This window comes from Pelophylax lessonae (assembly GCF_965119305.1).
Source record: "Pelophylax lessonae genome assembly, chromosome: 3".
NCBI classification, from domain to species: Eukaryota; Metazoa; Chordata; class Amphibia; order Anura; family Ranidae; genus Pelophylax; species Pelophylax lessonae.
The window spans coordinates 10112687-10134311 of NC_138770.1; the positions used below are offsets into that span (position 1 = coordinate 10112687).

The window sequence follows — 21625 nt, forward strand, 5'->3', positions numbered from 1 at the left end:
CAAGTTCAACACTGATGTAAAGAAAAAACTAGAAAAGATTGATAGGGAAGTCCATAGAAAGAAGGTAAAAAAGTATAAACGAGATTCTGAAGATTTTAAATCAAATCATGTATATACGTGGCAGACACCTGTAGAGGGAGTTCAACAGGCCTCAGCCCCTCCATTGAGACCTCTTGGGACTAATCTGCAGGGTACCCCCAGGTCCACACCAGTTAGATCAAAGGGTCTACCAAAAAATACACAAGCTTACCCGGGTGGTTTTGCTAATACCACTAATCCACCCAATCAACCCGCTGCGGTTAATAATCAAACATCACAATGGCAGCGAATTCCCAATAACAACAGAGGCGGATATGCCAATCAAGGGAATAAACAGGGGAACCAATACCCCATACCGTTCCCAACACAAAACAGATATGAAAGCTTGTCTTATCAGGTTGATCCGTGGTCCCCGGTCCCACCCCCCCCCGTCCTTTTTTATGGAGGGGCGGCAGAGGCAGGGGAGGGAGGAGAGGGGGGAGACCATGGAGGGGGCGCCCCGCCAATTGGGGTCCTCCACAGAACAACAGGGGTCCACAGTCGGATCAGTGGAGACCTACTTCACAGATGAGGACAGACCCCCAGGCAGTTCCCGAACCAGAGGTTGTCGAGCAGGAAGACGACAACAACAGAAAAAGAAGGAGGGTAATAGACTAAAAGGCATATACAATTTAGCGCAAATCCCTCTTAACAACAAGGAGATTAATATCCTTAACGCAGGTTTAAAATGTGCAAAACATAAACCTGTTAATAACTTTAATGTGTTTGTAGATGTACACAAATACATTAGAAGAATTAATCTCAAGAGGTATTTCTTGAGCTCTAATCGTACAGTCAACACGGTCCCGACTAATATAAATCTACAGGGAAGGTCAGTGGACAGTGGACTAAAGAATAAGTCCCTGTTCAATCCACCACAACCTTCTAATCAATATGTAGAGGTATTCAAGAATCTGCTTATTAGAGATTTGAACAAAATCAAACCGGAAAAGGGAGTAAATCCACGTTACATACAGGAGGGCCTTGAGTCCTTAGAGAAAAGGAAAGACGTGGTCATTCGACCTGCTGACAAGGGCGGAGGGGTGGTGATTCTCACAAAGGAATTCTACCACAAACAGCTCTTGGAATTGCTGTCTGACGCCCAAACATACGAACTACTGAGGGGAGATCCGACCTCTCAGTATAGACGAGAGTTAAATCTCTTGGTAGAGTTTGGGTATGATAAAAATATACTAACAAAGAAAGAAAAGAGATACCTGATGCCTAGTTTCAGCAGATTGCCAACAATATATACCCTCCCGAAAGTCCATAAAGACCAAATTAATCCCCCAGCCCGGCCAATTGTGAATGGCATCAATTCTGTGTCCTCAAGGCTGGGTGAATACTTGGACTTTTTTCTTCAGACCAGTGTCATACATCTGAGGTCATATCTTAAGGACACAAAGGATTTTCTTTTGTCCTTAAAACAAGTGTCTTTGCCGACCAACTCAGATATATTTCTTGTAACTGCGGATGTAGCATCCCTTTATACAATAATTCAACATGAGGATGCCCTCCTAGCCCTGAATTGGGCTTTTAGTAAAAGATCTGATATCCCCGACCCCCAGAAGAGGTTCTTACAACATGTACTTGAGTTTTGCCTATCGCACAACTATTTTTGGTATGACGGGAGGTTTTACAATCAAAAAAGGGGAGTTGCGATGGGCGCGAAATACGCACCGAGTTTGGCGAACCTCTTCATGGGTGAATGGGAGGATCATTACATATACGGAGCACAAAGGTCAGAGCTCATCTTGTACCGCAGATACATAGATGACCTATTTTTCATATGGTCGGGACCTGAAAGTTCTTTGGACAGCTTTGCATCTGAATTGAACTCCAATCATAATAACATCCGTTTGGAGTTTAATTGGAGTCGGTTATCCATTCACTATCTTGACGTAGAAGTTATGCTGATTAATAACATCTTGCATACGAAGGTTTACTTCAAGCCTACAGATAGAAATGGTTATCTGCCAATTCAGAGTGGCCATCACAATAGCTGGCTAAAAAATATTCCAAAAGGCCAACTATTGAGAGTCAGGAGAAACTGTTCGTTGGACAGTGACTTTTGGGCCCAAGCTGCAGTGATCAAACAGATGTTCGTGGACAAGGGATATAATCCTGCACAACTTGATAGGGATATTAATGAAGTGGCCGAACTGTCCCATGATACATGTCTTGCGCCTAGTAATAGGAGCTCCACTGCTAACCATGAGTGGAGTTTCATTACACAGTTCAACACACAACATAAACAAATAGAAGATGTGATTCGAATGCATTGGAATGTTCTATGTATGGACCGCATACTGGGCAAAGTTCTACCAGTTTCCCCTTCCTTCATCTACAGGAGGGGTCCAACCTTTGGAGACCAGGTGGTCCAAAAGGTGTTGGATCCCCCAGTCAAACCAAGAATGTTCTGGGAAGAGAGAAGTGGTTTTTATGCTTGTCGACACTGCAAGGCCTGCAGACAAGTACGAACACATCTTCGTAATTTTACCTCCTTCCATTCTTCGGCTAATAACCAAACTTTTGAGATTAAAGATCTTATCACGTGTCACACCACACACGTTGTTTACGCTATGGAATGTCCATGCGGTTATATATATATAGGCCGCACCAAGAGGAAACTGTGTGTCCGTATAGCCGAGCATCTTGCTAACATTAGAAAGGGATATAAACATCACAGTGTTCCAGTGCACTATAAACGCCATCACAACAAAGATCCAACAAATCTCAAATTTTGGGGTATCGAGAAAGTGGATCCAGTGTGGAGGGGCTCTAACCGAGTGCGTGAACTCTCGAAGAGAGAGACTCACTGGATCTACCTCACGAACGCTCTGCACCCCAATGGGTTAAACGTGGAGTTAGATATTAACTGTTTCATTAGCAACTACTAAAGCAGTACGCAGATGTGTGTTTTCAACTCTTGGGTGGCTATTTGTTAAGTATGACCTCCTGAGCCGAATTGATTACAATGTTTTTTTAGTAATTGAGTTGCTCCCCTGGTGGGGTCAGAAAACAATCCCCCCTTCCTATGTTTGTCATATCTGACAGCTTTTTGCCTTCTTTCTGTGTCTTGTAATTGAAACACTATCTTTGTAACATATATATCTTCTATATAAGAGGATTCATTTTTCTGATACATTGGTTTTAGAGTTTTTAATTCCTTTAAAAAAATAATTATTTTTACTATGTAAAGCAGCATGTGGAATAATACTTCAGCATGGATTTATTTATCTATTCAGTTTTCTGTCAAAAGAAACGTATACCTGCGGGAAGATCCACACAAGGAGTCCCGCGGGAGTAAATAACATCATTTGGTTAAATTTGATACATGTGTATGAATCTCCTGGGATCTGGTGTTCTGTATTTTGGCAGGAAGTGTTTATACATTTCCGATCATTGTTGGCACTAGTGAGGAGAGGATACATGAGTTCTCTACGAGCCACATCCAATTAAATGGATTAGGCACATTTACCTTCCGGATTGGAGGTGAGTAGGACTAGTCAGAACCTTGGCGCGGGCCGTTGATTGGTCCGCGTGTCCCGAATGGGCGGTCACCATAACGGGCCGATGGTTGGTTAATGTTCCGCTCGCCTTCCGGATTGTGATTGTTTACCTTCCGGTTCGGAGGTGAGCGGGGCGGGTCTAATCCTCGGCGCAGGCTGGTGATTGGTCCACGGGTCCCGTATGGGTGGTCACCGTCGCGGGCGGTTGATTGGTCAGAGTCCTGCTCTCCTTCCGATTTGGGAGTGTACATTAGAGGAGCGAGATGGTGCGTGCTCGCGCCCTCCGAGGAAGTCCGTGTGACGAAACATGTAAGGGCGTGAGCACGCATCCATCAGCTGTCACGCAGAGTCGGTGCTCTGGAGCTCGAGTTTCCGAATTGGTAGCGGTGAGTGACCGGCACGCGACAGACTACTATTTCTACATGCTACTATTTTATTGCAATATTGTGAGTGTATCCTGTATGGGGGATTGGGGTTTTAATAAAGTGTGTTTACGGAATTACACGATGGGTCCTCCCCCTTTCTTTTCCCATGCATGGTCCTGAGGAGTCTTTTGCTGTCTATGCTGTATTGGAGAGTATTTACCTGAGAGTCGTTAACCACAGTGTGGAATTATATTCTACTCAAGGCGGTCTGTTTCCCATCCTTTGGTGAGTTTCCACTACCTAGGGGGGCACGTTTTGGAGGTGTGGTGACGGTGGTCCATCTAGGCAGGAAGCACCACCGGTGATCTACGGACTTACACTCCAGGATCCTATACAATACATGACCCATACTATATTCAGCATTTGCGGATAATACTCATCTTGCATGGACATTATTTTTGCTGCAAATAACATTTGATGCATTGTTTCTATACATAGGTCTTTTAGTTTTAGCCAGCGCTGCTAGTGTGTGTGAGCCTCTTCTTAGATTCTCATTATACACCTATTGCCAACATTGCTGCTTTCTCCTAAATTTCAAGCTCTCAAGCTCTCCCCCGCTTCATCGTTATATTTCAGTGTCTCTACGTCTCTGTATGGCGGCTTTTCACACCAGCTCCCTCTCAGTCCTCAAGTAAAAAATGGGTTGACTTTATCACCGGTTTCACAGGTCACATCCTCCTGTCCCCAGTGTATCAATATATTTGTATTTTACTAGAGTATTGTCTATAAGTTTATTTACTGGCACTTAGAAATTTAACAGGCAACAGGGGATTCCACTCACAGTTTTAAGCAGTTTGTCCCCTCTCCGGAGCTCTCTCTTCTAGGGGTCACATACCTCCACATCCTCTCAAAGTTACATACCTCCAACAGTGCAGCAAGATAGGCTCAATGGGGGAGACAAGATGATGTAGCAGTTTCTCTCCCCTACTATGTGTTCTCCAGGTCACATCAGGATCCTGCTGTGTGTTTCCTCCGTACTTGCTGCACGCAGCAGTGGATGGTATAGCAGTCTCTGCCGGCTCCCGCTCAACTAGCTAGCAGCGTCAGCCAGCGGGGAGGGAATGTGCCTCTAAACCGCCGAGTGTGGCGCCACGGTGTTCGGCCGCCGAGACAACAAACGGGGGAGAGCCGATGGAGACCGCCGCCGCCTCCGTGCTATCCGGAGCGCCCGGGTCTCTCGCCCCATTTCTCGAACCGATCTCCAGGTGAGCGGCGTCTAGCGTCGGGTGTCCACCGTCCTCAGCTTCAGTCCACCCACTTGGCAGCGTGCGTGTGTCGGCCGGGGGAGTGCTTCCGGGTTTCAAGATCCGCTGCGATGTTCAATCACCGCGGTCAGCAAGCGAGGGAATGCAGGAGAAGGTCCGTGAGGTTTGCCGTCCCCACACCGTACATAGTGTGCGGATCTCTCGGTCAATCACGGATAGGTTCCTAGGTAGGGAGGGAGTCTCACACGAGGCTCACGCAGCGCGTCCTCACATGACCGCTTCCGGGCACGCCCCCCCCGAGATGGGAAGCTACACCTGACGAAAACCAAGCCTTTTCTGTGACTTTTTGTTTACATGAAAAAATATTTTTTTTCTTACTAGAAAATTACTTTGAACCCCACAAAACATTATATATTTCTTTAAAGCATAGGCCCTATAGAAAAAAATGGTGGATATTGCAAATTTTTTTGTCACACGGTATTTGCGCACAGATTTTCCAAACGCAATTTCTGCGAAAAAAATAAATGTTTTAAAAATTTATTGCACAAATACATTATATAATTTCAATTTGTTTGGTAAAATTTAAAAGATGATCTTATGCTGAGTACATAGATACCAAACATGACATTCTTTAAAAATTGCGCACGCCTGTGCAGCGGCAACAAACTACGTACATTTTTAAAAGCCTTTAAAAGTCTTTACAGGTTACCACTTTAGACTTACAGAGGAGGTCTACTGCAAGAATTACTGCCCTCGACCTGGCGTTCGCGGCGATACCTCACATGCATGCTGCAATTGCGGTTTACATATGACACTAGACCAACGCTTGCGTGCGCCATTGCGCACAAGCACGGGGGGGCGGGGGGGGGGCTTGATTTTTTTTTTATTTTGCTTTTTTATGTTATTTTGACACTTTTCCTTTCATTTTTTTTTTTTATCATTTTTATTGTTATCACAGTGAATTTAAATATCCCCTATGATAGCAATCTGTAGTGACAGGTACTCTTTTTTTAAAGAAATTGGGGTCTTTTAGACTCTAGATCTCTCCTCTGACCTTAACGCATCTGACCACACCAAAATTGGTGTGATAAAATGCTTTCCCAATTTCCCAATGGCCCTGTTTATTTCTGGCGAAACAGAAGTCATGAAATGCTCCTAGCTTCCAGTATCTTAGGCCATAGAGATGATTGGAGCCATTCTCATCTCCAATTAGCTCTATAGTTAGATAATTGAACCACCGGCTGCACTTTCGGGTTAACCGGTGGGACAGGAGAGCCAGAGAAAAACCGCGAAAGGCGGCGGAAGACGGTGGGAGGGGGGGGAGTCCCCTCCCACTGCATTTAAAAGCAGCCTAGCAGCCAATTATCCGCTAGGATTGCTTTTACATGTAAGCCAACCGCTGGCTGTAAAAAACGATACCAAGATGATGCCTAAATCTGCAGGCATCATCCTGGTATAACCACTCAAAGTCCAGCAACCTACCAGTACATTGCTGGTCCTTGTTTGGCATATAGTGTAGGTTTTTTTTTTTTTTTTCATGCAGCCTGTGGGCTGAATGAAAAAAAAAAAGAGAACCTAACAGAAATCACCACAGGAATATTGTGTAGTATTACACACCATTAACCGCCCAAACATTCACCCACTTAATTTAATGATGGGTATACACGGCACTATCCACGTATACCAAAATAGGATTTTAACTGCAGTGATGAAATCAGAAAATCACCACAGCTGCTGCCAGCAAAGGTATCCATATATGCTGAGCGCAAACGCTGTTTGTGTCAGAATATATAAAATCAATGTGGCAGCCGATGAGTACCTGCAAGAGAAACAGGTCACAAAAGAATGAAAAAACAAACAAAGGACATTAAAAAAAAATACAGTAGGAAGAGTAGAAGAACATATAAAATGACTGACACAACAACCGTTTTTGGATTCTTTTATTTTTCTTTCTAACTGTTTTTTCTCGATTTGCGACTGTGATTTTCCAGCTTGGGTCTCTCAAAATGTCAATAGCCGTCGAACATCTTTCGAGACCCTGTGTTTGTGTGCCCTACACTGTGTCGTGCTGTACCCTACACTAATACTCCACTAGTGTATGGTAGCGCTCTAAACATTCCCCGATGCAGAGGCCAGGTTGGTCAGGACATCTGGGACAATAATAGCGGGTGTCACGCCTACATCCACGCCTGCTACAGACACGACACCTTCTTTGGGGTCATCTTTGGGTAGGGGTACTCGGGAGGACATGTGGAAAATGTCTCTCATGCAGCCGGCTCACTGCATCTGGAAGGGGAAGTTGGGCAGGCATGCCTCCTGGGTACAGGTAGGCTAGGATGATCACTTCCTGGAATTCCCGGAAGGATCCAGTTCGTCCTGACGCCCTGTATAGGACAAAGCATAGCCAATTGGCATAAATAAACAGACACTTTTTTGTACCAGCGTCTGGCTTTACGGGCAACTAAATACGGCGCTAAAAGCTGGTCGTTAAGGTCCACCCGTCCTATATTAAGTTTATATTCGTGGACACAGAGGGGTTTCTCCATAACGCCAGTTGCCGTAGGAATTTGGATCGTCGTGTCTGCGTGAAGGGAGGACAGAACATAAACATCCCGTGTATCCCTCCACTTCACTGCAAGCAATTTGTCTGTTTTCAAGCAGGCTCTTGCCCCCCGTCTAAGAATTTACAAGCCGTTGGGGGAAGCCCCGGCGATTAGGTCGCACAGTGCCACATGCGCCAATTTGTAAATCGAGAAGGTGACTAAATAGTGGCACGCTTGTGTAAAAGTTGTTCACGTACAAATGGTACCCCTTTCCAGATAAGGGTGACACCAAGTCCCAAACTATCTTGCCGCTGCTCCCTATGTAGTCTGGGCAGTTAGGGAGCTCCACACAGCTATCTTTTCCCTCATAGACCCGGAAACTAACTGTATAACCTGTGGCCCTGTCACAGAGCTTGTACAGCTTGACCCCGTACTTGGCACGCTTGCTGGGGAGGTACTGTTTCATAGCAAGGCGGCCAGTAAATTTAATCAGGGACTCATTAACGCAGACAACTTGTTCGGGGGTAAACAAGGCTGCAAACCGCTGATTGAAGTGGTCTATGAGGGGCCGAATTTTGTGGAGCCAATCATATGCAGGGTCTCCCCGAGGACGACAGATTTCATTGTCGCTGAAATGCATAAATTGCAGAATTTGCTTGTATCTTGCCCTGGACATGGAGGCAGAGTACATGCGCATATGGTGAAGTGGGCTAGTGGACCAATATAGCCGCAATTCACTCTGTTTAGTTATGCCCATGTGGAGGGAAAGGCCCAGAAAGATTTTAAAATCGGAAACCGTTATAGGTTTCCAGCCGAATGGTCTGGCAAGGGGCGAATTTGGGTTGGCGGCGATAAATTGTTGTGGGTATAAATTTGATTGATCCACAATAGATCCGTAAAGATCTTCCGTGAAGAACAGCTCAAAAAAGTTCAGCGGCGTAAAACCAGCTGTCTCCACGTGGATTCCAGGTTGGGGAGTGAATGGGGGAAGTACTGGCGCTGTAGAATCAGTGGGTTGCCAATTGGGATATGCCAGCGCATTAGGGAGGGCACTATGGGCTCTACGGGCCTGCCTTCAAATACGTGGTGGCTGCGGGCCACTACTCGTGCTAGCCACTGCACCAGCTTCAACTGCACGTATGGGACTCGCCACGTCACCAAGTGTTACTGCTGTGCTGGCTGTACTAGGTCCAGGGTGTACTAGACCGCTGGCACTTGCCAGGTCACCAGAAGGATGAGCGGCACTAGTAACCACACTCTGCTCAATACAAGCACCCTGCGATTCCTGCATCTCTACAACTCCAGAATGGGGTCGGGTACGCCTGAGTCTAACTGGGACCCATCTGTTGTCGGAGCTATCTGTCAGGGAGCCGCTGCCGTCATCAGGTTCGTATACTGACCCTGATTCTGCCAGTGTAGCTTCCCCATCGCTATCATCTGACACGGACAGTATACTATATACCTCTTCACTACGGTACCAACGTTTAGTCATTTTGGTAACTAAATTTACCGGTACAGTAGTGCGACTCACAGGTAATAAAAGCACCTGGTTGTCAAAAACTATTTCAAGCGCTACCAAAAAAAACTGCTAATGCTAGCAGGGATCAGGCCTGACTCTGCTAATACAGCGGTTTTGTGTGTTGTGTTTTTTTGTAAGTGACAGTAATCTATTGATTACTACACTTGCCTGGGTGAAAGGGTTAAACGCAAGTGCTGGCAGGAATCAGTGCTGATCGTGCAAACACCGCGTTTTGGGAACCCTAAACTATGGGGGCGCTAGTATAGTTCTGATCAGATCAGATATTGATCTGTTCAAACACTATACTAGTAATGGAAGTGTATGTGTGTGTGTGTGCGTGGTAATCAAGGGGTTATTTCTAACTATGCGCCAGGGATCTGCGCTATTTTAGACTGACACTAACACTAGCTAATGTCACCTGTGTCACTAATGGCGCTTTTCCACTGCATGGAACCGTACCGGTTCGGCACGCTTTTGTGCTTTTCCACTGCGGTACCGCATGGTATAGGGTCGGAACGGTTCGGTACGGTACGGTATAGGTTTGCTTTTCCACTGCATGGAACCGAACGGTACGGTACGGTACGGCTCTGAAAAAACAGTACCTACTCGATTGTGGTTCCAACAGGTACCAAACTGGTACCATATCCCACAATCCTTTGCATGCAGTCACTACTAGCCACTGATTGGTCAGAGAATCCCACCCACCCCGTTGTTATCCCACCCACTTAACTTTAGTACTACTTTAGTGGAAAAGCAAACCTATACCGTACCGTACCGAACCGTTCCGACACTATACCATGCGGTACCAGCAGTGGAAAAGCAAACCGGGCCAAGCAGGGCCGAGTAGAGCCGAGCAGGTACTTGCAGTGGAAAAGTGCCATAATAATAGTGATCAGAAAAAAAAACTGTACACTATAAAAGTGACACTGTGACAGGGCAATAAAGGGGTTAACTGGGGGTGATCAGGGGGGGATCAGGGGGTTAAATCTTTATTGGGGGTGGCGAGGACCCTAAACCTCCTTTGGGATAGAAACGAACTCGCTAGTGCAAACTCAAGTCACAATCACATAGTTACATAGTTACATAGTTAGTGAGGTTGAAAAAAGACATCAGTCCATCCAGTTCAACCTATGATGTGAGTGTGTGTTTGCTTTTAACCGTACATTGTATACCCCTGTATGTTGTGGTCTCTAAGGTGCCCATCTAATAGTTTTTTGAAACTATCAATGCTCCCTGCTAATACGACTGCTTGTGGAAGAGAATTCCTCATCCTTACCGCTCTTACAGTGAAGAACCCCCTACGCATTTTAAGGTTAAACCGCCTTTTCTCTAGTTTTAGTGAGTGGCCACTTGTCTTATTGTATCTCCTTTCTCTGAATAGTTTGTTCCTTATGCTAGGGTCATCACCAGTACAGTATTTGTACATTGATATCATATCCCCCCTCAATCGTCTCTTCTCCAGAGAGAATAGGTTCAGTGCTTGTAGTCTTTCCTCATAGCTGATGTCCTCCATTCCCCTAATTATTTTTGTTGCCCTTCTCTGGAATCTTTCCAATTCCAACACATCTTTCCTGAGGACCCGTGCCCAGAACTGGACAGCATACTCCAGATGTGGCCGGACCAGAGTCTTGTAGAGGGGAGAATAATCTCTTTATTTCTGGAGTGAATCCCCTTTTTTATACATCCCAGTATTCTGTTGGCTTTGCTTGCAGAGGCTTGGCATTGCATGCCACTGCCAAGCCTGTTGTCCACCAGTACCCCCAAGTCTTTTACCATCCTAGACTCACCCAGAGGTTCCCCCCCTAGTGAGTAGCTTGCTTTCTGGTTTCTGGCCCCCAAGTGCATTACTTTACATTTTTCACAATTAAACCTCATCTGCCATGTAGTTGCCCACCCCGTTATTTTGTTCAGGCCCGCTTGTAAGGTTTCCACATCCTGCATAGAAGATATTGGCAAGCTTAGTTTAGTATCATCCGCAAATACTGAGATTGTACTAGATATCCCCTCCTCTAGATCATTTATGAATAAATTAAGCAGGATTGGTCCCAGGACAGAACCCTGGGGGACCCCACTTTCCACACCCGCCCAATCCGAGTACTCCCCATTAAAGATCACCCTCTGGACTCTCCCCTGGAGCCAGTTCTCTATCCAGGTACTCACCTTATGGTCCATACCTACCTTCCTTAGTTTGTACAGTAAGCGTTTGTGGGGAACGGTGTCAGAGGCCTTTGCAAAGTCCAGATATACCACATCCACAGGCTTTCCTTTATCTAGGTGGCAGCTCACTTCATCGTAGAAGGTTAATAGATTGGTTTGGCAAGAACGATTTTTCATGAATCCATGCTGATTACTACTAATAATACAGTTTTCATTACTAAAGTCTTGTATGTGGTCCCTTAACATCCCCTCCAAAATTTTGCAGACTACAGATGTTAGGCTGACCGGCCTATAGTTACCTATAGTAAATATTGGTACCACGTTGGCTTTTTTCCAATCAGCTGGCACCATACCCGTCTGTAAACTAACCTTAAAGATCAAGAATAATGGTCTGGCAATCACCTGGCTGAGCTCTTTAAGAACCCTTGGGTGCAAGCCATCCGGTCCCGGTGATTTATTTATGTTAAGTTTCTCTAGTTTAGTTTTAAGTCTATCTTCTGTTAGCCATGGCGGTATTTCCTGAGGTGTGTTGTTTAGTTCGGCCTTACAAGCTAGGTTCGTGTAGCCCCCCGATTCTTTTGTGAAGACTGAAGAGAAGAAATTATTTAACACTTCCGCCTTTTCTCTGTCCTCAGTGGCCATATTTTCCTTTGTCATCTTTTATGGGGCCAAGGTGTTCTGGCCTCGCTTTCTTACTGTTTATATACTTAAAGAACTTCTTTTTCCTTTTAACTCTCCTCCGCTATATGTCTCTTGTGTTCTATTTTAGCCGCCCTGATTTCGTCTTTAAATTTCTTATTACACTCTTTGTAATGCTTAAATGCTGCCAATGACCCCTCAGTCTTGTATTTTTTGAAGGCCTTTTCTTTAGCACTAATATGCATTTTTATGTTGGAGTTTAGCCACCCAGGGTTTAGTTTTGCTCTTTTAAATTTATTTCCCTTTGGAATGCACTGGTCAATCCCCTTGTTTAGTATGCTCTTGAAGCACTCCCATTTTTCCTCCGTGTTCTTTGTTTCCAGCGTTCTATCCCATTTGATATTTTCTAGCAGCGAGCGCAGTTTTGGGAAATTGGCTCTTTTGAAATTCAGCATCCTTATATTACCCCTGCTTCATATTACTGTAATTAAAACTAAAACTTATTGACCTATGGTCACTGTTTCCTAAGTTGCCCCGTATTTCTATATCCGTGAGCAGGTCTGTATTGTTGGTAATCAGTAGGTCAAGTACCGCATTGTTTCTTGTCGGTGCATTCACCATCTGACCCATGAAATGAAAGCCTAGCCTTGGCTGAGTGTGCGGTTCCTTCTGCCCAGTCTATATAAGGATAATTAAAGTCCCCCATTATAATGACATTTCCCATCCTTGCTGCCAATCCTATCTGTAAAATGAGGTCCGCCTCCCCCTCCTCCCTCTGGTTGGGGGGCCTATAGCATACGCCCAATATTACCTTCCCCAGCGTGCCTTCCCTTTGAAGCTCTACCCATAGGGATTCTGCCTCGTCCTTAGCTCCATTATTAATATCATCCCTCATATTTACCTGTATACTGTTCTTAATATACAGACATACCCCTCCCCCTTTTTTACCCTCTCTATCCCTGCGATAAAGGGAATACCCCTGAATGGTCGCCATCCAGTCATGAGAGCTGTCAAACCAAGTCTCTGTTATCCCCACAAAATCTAAGTCCTCCTCAAACATCAGCAGCTCCAGCTCTCCCATCCTGATGGCCAGGCTTCTTGCATTGGTATACAAACCTCTTAATTTTGACCGGTTACATATATCCTCATTTGATGTTTTTAGGCTGCTCTCTTGATTTTTCCCCTTACCCACCCTGGGTATAGGAGCTCCGAACACCCTAGCGCTAATGCCCCCATTTCTGCCCTCTGAAACTTGCTTTCCACTGGCTAATTCTACATCTGTACCCTCCCCCCCATCACCTAGTTTAAAAGCCCCTCTAACTTTTTGGCCATCTTCTCACCCAGTACGGCTGCACCCTCCCCATTTAGGTGCAATCTGTCCCTACCAAAGAGCCGGTGGCCGACTGAGAAGTCTGCCCAGTTCTCCAGGAACCCGAAACCCTCCTTACTACACCAGCTCCTCAGCCACTTGTTAACTTCCCTAATCTCCCGCTGCCTCTCTGGTGTGGCTCGAGGTACAGGTAGTATTTCGGAAAATACTACCTTGGGGGTCCTACTCCTCAACTTAGCGCCTAAGTCAAAGGAAACCGTTTAGGACTCTCCATCTTCCTCTGCCTATGTCATTGGTATCCACGTGTACCATGACAGCTGGGTCTTCCCCAGCCCCACCCAATAATCTGTCCACCCGATCCGCGATGTGCTGAACCCGAGCGTCCGGCAAACAACAGACTGTTCGGCGCACACGGTCTTTGTCACAGATTACACTGTCTGTCCTTCAAATAATTAAGTCCCCTACCACCAGCACCTGTCTTTCCTTTCCCTTTCTCCCGGCCTCACTGGAGGAGTTCTTCCCCTGGCAGCTAGGGGCGTCGCTCCGCTCCAGCAATGCTGGTCCCTGACTGGTTTCCCCAACATCACACAACGGGGCGTATCTATTGGGGTGCTCCAGCCCAGGATCAGCCTCCTTGCCTTGTCCCCTTCTACCCCTCCTAACTGTCACCCCTCTACTCTGCTCTGATGCCTGCACCTCCTATACTCCGCCCACCTCTGTGCAGACCCCTGCCTGCACCTGACTGGTACGATCCTGGCTCTCCTCCGGTATGGACATTCGTCTCAGTGTTGCCAGCTGCTTCCCTAGATTCAGGACCTGAGCTTCCAGGGAAGCAACTTGCTTACATTTTGCGCATTTGTATTCTCCCTCGATCGCATGACCGAGGAGCGCATACATATCACAAGATGTACACCGAGTCGCATCTCCACACCCGCCGGGCATTGTACCTACTAATCTAATGGGGATTCAGTGATTTAAGTCTATCCTATGTGGCTATTTCCTGGCTTCCTAACTCTACTTTCTCTCCCTCTGGTACTCCACTACCCTCACTTGACACTCAGTTGCACAACACTCACAATCTCACAGCCCGGTCAGTCGCACAACACTCCCAGTCGCACCACCCGGTCAGTCGCACAACACTCAGTCGCACACACTCACAGTCGCATAGCCCGGTCAGTCGCACCACACTCCCAGTCTCACAGTCGCACCACACTCCCAGTCTCACAGTCGCACCACACTCCCAGTCTCACACTAATACAAAATACAGTAAAAACACTATATTACATGTGTATTAGTGTGCAATGTGACAGGGGGGAAGGGGTTAACTGGATGTGATCAGGGGGGGATGAGGGGGTTAAATTTTTATTGGGAGGGGGTGGCGGGTATCCTAAGGATAAAAGGAATGACCGCAAGCGCTAAACCTGGTCACAAGTCACACTTACACGGGTATATAGAAAATGCTATATACTGTATACAGTGTGTGTTGTGACAGGGGGTGTAGGGGTGATCAGGGGGGATCAGGGGGTTAAAACTTTATTGGGGGTTGGCGGGGGTGGGGGGGGTGGTGACAGAAACTGACTTGCTAGCGCTAATTCAGGTAACAAACACACTAATACAAAATACAGAAAAACAGTATATTATGTTTGTATTAGTGTGCAATGTGACGGGGGAAGGGGTTAACTGGGGGTGATCGGGGGGGGATCAGGGGGATAAATATTTATTGGGGGGGTGGCGGTTATTTTAGGTGAAAAAGGGAGGGCCGCAAGCGCTACACCTGGTCTGGTATATAGGAAAATACTATATACTGTATACAGTGTGTGTTGTGACAGGGGGTGTAGGGGTGATCAGGTGGGGATCAGGGGGTTAAATCTTTATTGGGAGGTGGCGGAAACCCTAAACCTCCTTTGGGACAGAAACAAACTCTCTAGCGCTAAGTCAAGTCACAATCGCACTAATACAAAATACAGAAAAACAGTATATTATGTTTGTATTAGTGTGCAATGTGACAGGGGGAAGGGGTTAACTGGGGGTGATCAGGGGGTTAAATCTTTATGGGGGGGTGGCGGGTATTTTAAGTGAAAAAGGGGGGTCGCAAGCGCTACACCTGGTAACAAATCACACTTATACAGGTATATAGGAAAATGCTATATGCTGTATACATTGTGTGTTGTGACAGGGGGTGTAGGGGTTAACTGGGGGGTGATCGGGGGTTAAATGTGCCTATCTAAGTGTAAAAGTGTGTGCTTGGTGCAGTACTTACAGTTAGATGTGCTCTCCTCTCACGCTGGATCCAAAAAGGATCATGGGAGGGGAGGGCACATCTTTTCTGAGCCTGTGTTTACATTACACAGGCTCAGCACAGAATCTGATTGGGCAGAACCGATCTACAGGTCCAGGCCAAAAAATGATTGGCCTGGACCTGATAACTGATCGGTTCTGAACCCAATCAAGCCATCTGCGGGACCGCCGGAGCGCGCGCGCCAGAGCGGCGAGGAGTAGTGACGTACCGGTACGTCACTTTGCCTGGCCCGGGCTGACCGCCGCAGTATATGTACTTGCGGTGGTCGGCAAGTGGTTAGGATACAAGTGTATCGGGTATTTTCTGTTCTTGACAGGTCTTTAAAAGGATAACGGATATAGAAATACGGGACAACTTAGGAAACAGTGACCTTACTACTGGGATGTATAAAAAAGGGGATTCACTCCAGAAATAAAGAGATTATTCTCCCACTCTACAAGACTCTGGTCCGGCCACATCTGGAGTATGCTGTCCAGTTCTGGGCACCGGTCCTCAGGAGGATGTGCTGGAACTGGAGAAAGTCCAGAGAAGGGCAACAAAAATGATTAGGGGAATGGAGGGCATCAGCTATGAGGAAAGACTACAAGCATTGAACTTATTCTCTCTGGAGAAGAGACGATTGAGGGGGGATATGATATCAATGTACAAATACTGTACTGGCGAGGACCCTAGCATAAGGAACAAACTATTCAGAGAAAGGGAATACAATAAGACACGTGGCCACTCACTAAAACTAGAGGAAAGGCGGTTTAACCTTAAAAGCATCGATAGTTTAAAAAAACGATTAGATGGGCACCTTAAAGACCACGACATACAGGGGTATACAATGTACGGTTAACAGCAAACACACACACGCATCATAGGTTGAACTGGATGGACTGATGTCTTTTTTCAACCTCAGTAACTATGTAACTGTGTAACTATGTAACTATGATAAAATGTGGAGAAGTGTGTATATTGCTAAGAAAAAAAATCTCTGTTCTCAAGTAATATGGACGACCACACATAGTAACCTGGGTAGCACTGTCTGCGCAGGGCCTGCTAAATAGTGACTACATGGGCTTCCCTGATTACCAGGACACGATTAACTTGAAAAATAGTCCATGAATCCCTCCTTGCTCCTGATGGCTCCTCACACAAATATAGTCCAGGGGTATTGGCTTTTTTTGGTGTTTGTTTGTAATTGGGGTAGGAGAAGGGAATAGTGGGATACTCCAGCTGAACTAGTCACAATGGTTAAGGCCTTCTATGTAAATTGGAAACAGCTAGGCTGCTTGATACACACTGCCACAAGTGTAGAATGGGTTAAGTCTCTTGCTCTCTTTACTCTCTGACAAGAGGACTGGGTGGACGATAACTTATCTTCAGAACAGTGTCCAGTGTTTCGGCGAGGCATCGCGAGACACAGATGGCTTGCTGTTCTGTGATCAAGTAGGCCCAGATCGGTGTTACCTCATACACACCTATGTGAAAATCATATTCAGGATAAAATCTGGTCAAGAAGATATCTCTTAAACCAATAAGATAGTATTTCTTCTATCTATGTATATACACAAATACAGAATATTTCAATATCATCACCTGAAGCATTCAGTTGACTGACGCACCATCTGATGCATATCTTGATCTAAAACATTCTCTACACTTTTTGTTTACAAGTGAAAATCAGTATTTTTTCCTAGAAAACTACTTAGAACCCCCAAACATTATATATATATATTTTTTAGCAAAGGCTCTGGGGAATAAAATGTCGGTCATTGCAATATTTTTTGTCACGCGGTATTTGCGCAGCGGTCTTTAAAACATCATTTTTGGGAAAAATTTAAAAAAAAATCACATTTCACTGCATTTAAAAAATACTAAACAGTAAAGTTAGCTCATTTTTTTTTGTATATTGTGAAAGATGATGTCACGCCGTGTAAATAGATACCCAACATGTTATATAATCAAATGTTTGTTGTATAGTTGTAGTATGGTACCAACATCCCTAGTAATAATGCAAAAAAACAAGGAGTTAAGTGAAAACCCTGGTGTAAGGGTCTAACACAAACACCGTGTTTAAAGTGGAAAAGATCCAGAGAAAGTGAAAAGAGTAAAAAAGAAGAAAACTGAGCATAGAAAGAGGAACTTAGACACCTGGAAGTGAGAGAATCACACGCTGGAGAAAAGAAAAAGGGAGGAATGCAGAAAGAGAAAAAAAAAACAGAGTTTACAGAAAAAGGGAAATAAAGAGAGATTGAAGTAAAAAGCAGGAGGGCTAAGGGAGAGGTAATGGGGAGGGAAGAAGGGAAGAAGAGGAGGAAGTAAAGGGGAAAAGAGGAATGAAAAGGAAGGGGAAAGGAAAAGGGGGGGGGGAAGAGGGAAAAGAAAAGGAAAGGAAAAGTTGGATTAAGAAAAGAAGAGATAAGAGAGAAAAATGGTTGAGGGCTGGTGGGATTTTAACGGTACTTAGATCAACGATGGAAAAACCACCATGTATAAAAATATATAAATTTTATTGTTCCATTAAAAATTACATACAAAGTGAAGAGAAAAGATTATAAAATAAAAGATTGTACAGAACAGATTACCATCATAGTCATATCAATTACATACAGTTCTGAACATTGCAGGCAGTATAGATGTTATGCAAGCTCCGGTGACCCCAAACCAGGGTACCGGGCATTAACCCAACATGTTTCGCGGGTTTCAACACTCCGCTTCTTCAGGGGTGTAAGATTATACAATATATTGGTTGCCTTAGAGTTCCTGTATGTGATAGTATCGGTATCTGGTAGATCATGGAATGCCCATGGGGTTGTTTGGCCAGATAAAGAGGCACTTCTTTCAAACTTTAGTTAGGAGTATACAAGTGTATCTATAATTACATCTGGATATCCCAAGTAATTCTTTTTTGGCTCCAAGTTTGCATATAAGCAATTATGGAGGGATATATAGGTTTTCCGGATAGAGGCTCCCTTTGAGGAGGTGAGAGGCACTTGGATATCTCGTGTCTGGTCTGCTTGTGTACACCCCAGCATGATGAGGAAGGAGGAAGTAAAAGACCCTAGACCCCTCCACTACATTTCCATGTATGCAAAACGCCGAAAATGGCATTTTTGCATACAGCCGTTTTTTAAATTTGCCGCCTTTTGCAGCACAGTAACCCGGAAGTGACGTCATAGATGCCGTCTCCGGGTTACGTCATCGAAGATCCGATCGAAGCCGTTTCCGGCATTCATCGGGACTCCATCCAGCCGGTGGACGTGCCGGCTGGGTGCTCGGGGCTCCTGGTGAGAAGGGAGCCCCGAGCACCCAGTCACGGAAGGCGGCGGGAGGGGGGGGATGTCCCCTCCCGATCACCCGGGTAACGATTGAGCGGCTCCCGAGCTGCATCAGTCCTTACCGATGGAAAGCTGACCATTGGCTGTTAACCACGGTACCGGGATGGTGCCTCTAGCTAGAGGCATCATCCCGGTATACCCCCGCAAAGTTTGCCGACGTACGCCTACGTCACTTTGCAGTAAGTGGTTAATAATATATACAGCAACAATTAATTGATTTTAATCATGTTGTATGTCTTGAATTTATGGTCAATTTCTTATAAATAATTATTTAAATAAAATTTGTATATTTTAAATAACGCTTTAACGTTAAATTTATTGGTACCTCAAAAATCCCCATTCTTTTCCCCCTTTTGAGGGTGGCATTTTCTTGTCCATTTTCATTGGGATGTGGTGCCTTTGAGTCATTCTCCAGGCAACTTCTTTTCCTGTACATTATCTTCAGAACACTGTCACTAGCATCCCTTTTCAACTGACACCCGTCCACTGACTATCCTAGGAGCAGGGGTAGCCCCCCTCAGGTCAGGCCCCTTGATACGTGATTCTGTACTCACTGTACTGAAGACCCAGATCCTCCAGTGTCTCCCCTCTCAGTCAGCTTCTCTGGACCCTTGGGTTCAGTTCCTCACTGCTACTCTTCAGGCCCTCAGGACTACCCCCTGAGGCAACATTGCACCTCTACAGAGGAGGAGGCAGTCTCCCCCTCCCTCCGGGACTCCGCTATCCAGATGAAAAGACCTCAAGCATATGTGCTCCGGGCTTTTATACAGTATCCCAAGATGCACCGAGACACTCTCCATTTGCCAATCATCAGGACTGTGTCAAAAGCCAGTGCATCCATTTGTCCGGTTTCTTTCCACTGTCCAACATGCCTCCCTATTGGACCAGTGTGAAACACTCTCTAGACTGAATGAGTTGCATCCTGAGCACAATGAGCAGACCTCACTAACAGATCCTGCTCTCTGGTAGGCAGAGAACAACATAGATTTACCTGCAGCCCTTCTGGTAAGCAGACAGGGCTCAAACTATACTTAACCGGTTGCCGACCGCTGCAAGTAGATATGCTGCGGCGGTCAGCCCCGGCCAGGCAAAGTCACGTACCGGTACGTCACTAGCCTGTCACTGGCTTGTGAGCCAATAGCGGAGGCGCGCGCCCGCCCCGGCTCGTTCCCTAAGAAGTCAGTGCGTGTGACTGGCAGACCCAATGTCCGCCGGTCACTCGCGATCGTGCGCCGTGAAGGGAGAAAGGCGGTTAATGTAAACAAAGCCGCCTGTCATTCTCCCCTGTGTAAAAATGGAGATCACACGGTTCTACTATGTAGGACCATTGATCTCTGTTCTTACACCAGTAGCCATGTCCAATCACAGTTAGAAACACGCCCCTAGGGACATACTTAACCCCTCCTTCCCCAATAAAGTTAACCCCTTCCCTGCCAGTGTCATTTTTACAGTAACAGTGCATATTTTTAGCACTGATTACTGTAGTAATGTCACTGGTACCCCCAAAAGTGTCAAAAATGTCATTCAAGGGTCCGATCTGTCTGCCGCAATGTCGCAGTCCCGCAAAAAAAAAAAAAAATCGCAGATCGCCGCCATTACTCGTTAAAAAAAAAAAAACAACAAAAATGACGAAAATTTTTCCCTTAGTTAGTAAACGCAATAACTTTTGCGCAAACCAATCAAAATACGCTTATTGTGATTTTTTTTTTACCAAGCATAGGTAGCAGAAAACAAATTGGCCAAAAATGTTAAACAATTTTGATTTTTACATTTTTTTGGGGGGGGGGGAATTTCATATAAAAAAATGAGAAAAATATTGTTATTTTTGCAAAATTTTCACTCTTTTTTTGTTTATAGCACATGATCAAAAAATCGCACAGGTGATCAAATACCACCAAAAGAAAGCTCTGTTTGTGGGAAAAAAAAAGGACGTCAATTTAATTTGGGTACAGCGTGGCACGACCGCACAATTGTCCGTTAAAGTCACGCAGTGCCGAATTGCAAAATACCCCCTGGTCGGAATGGGGGTAAAATCTTCCGGGGCTTAAAGCGGAGTTCCACCCATTTTTAATACGTTGGATTACATAGATGTATGTAATCCCCTTTAAAACGACTTTTACCAATGGAAACTTTTTTTTTTGCTAGTAAATACCTTATTTTTTTGTTTATTCCTCCTCTCCTCACTTCCGGGTCCGATCGGCGATGACGTCATTCGGCGATTCGCAGTGTGTGCTGGTATTCCATGCCAGAAATCTCGCAGTATTACCCAGGAGCTGAGCTGTACTGTGTGTATTGAGGCCGTTCTCTGCCCCGCCTCCGCCCCGCCTTCTCTCAGTGAGTTGTACTTTATGTATTGTATTCAGGCCGTTCTCTGCCCCGCCTCCGCCCCGCCTCCTCTCAGTGAGCTCAGTGAGGATATAATGCTTTCAGTCCTCGCTCACTGAGAGGAGGTGGGGCGGAGGCGGGGCAGAGAACAGCCTGAATACAATACATAAAGTACAACTCACTGAGAGGAGGCGGGGCAGGTCACGGCCTCAATACACACAGTACAGCTCCTGGGTAATACTGCGAGATTTCTGGCATGGAATACATCCC

General features: G+C 45.6%; 1 protein-coding gene across 1 annotated transcript in view; it reads left to right on the forward strand.

Moving 5' to 3' along the window:
- LOC309550688 (NACHT, LRR and PYD domains-containing protein 12-like) overlaps positions 1 to 21625 on the forward strand; it is a gene marked incomplete at its 3' end in the record, with an annotated part of 537904 nt that overhangs the window by 178256 nt on the left and 338023 nt on the right. The window lies entirely within an intron of this gene.